The sequence below is a fragment of the Sinocyclocheilus anshuiensis genome, unplaced genomic scaffold, assembly GCF_001515605.1.
Source record: "Sinocyclocheilus anshuiensis isolate Anshui unplaced genomic scaffold, SAMN03320099.WGS_v1.1 scaffold1143, whole genome shotgun sequence".
Lineage (NCBI taxonomy): Eukaryota > Metazoa > Chordata > Actinopteri > Cypriniformes > Cyprinidae > Sinocyclocheilus > Sinocyclocheilus anshuiensis.
Window position 1 is genome coordinate 1,131,444 of NW_015546123.1, and position 319 is coordinate 1,131,762.

Below are 319 nucleotides of genomic sequence, written 5' to 3' on the forward strand. Positions count from 1 at the left end.
GTACTGATACTCGTATCGGCACATCCCTAGTCTACCCCAACCCTAAACCTTACCCTTACAAGAATGAAAAAATAGTAATTGTTGTACAGTGTGACAAATTACGCTGTATTGATGTGCGTATGCCCAGTAGCGCCATACGTATCCCTTCTAGCCTTCACCCATTTTTTAATGATAGAACTTTAGTATTTAGAATTAAAACTTGGTAACCACGTATTAATGCATATTTGTCATTTTAACTGAATTTAGGACTGGTGGTGGTGCTTGAGACATTGTTGATCATTCAGTAAAAAAAAAAAAAAACTAACAATAACACTAATCA

General features: G+C 35.4%; 1 protein-coding gene across 7 annotated transcripts in view; it reads left to right on the top strand.

Annotated features, from left to right (window-relative positions):
* Positions 1-319, top strand: part of LOC107701012 (poly(U)-binding-splicing factor PUF60-like) — a 26,241-nt gene that overhangs the window by 9,945 nt on the left and 15,977 nt on the right. The gene's annotated exons all lie outside the window — the stretch shown is intronic.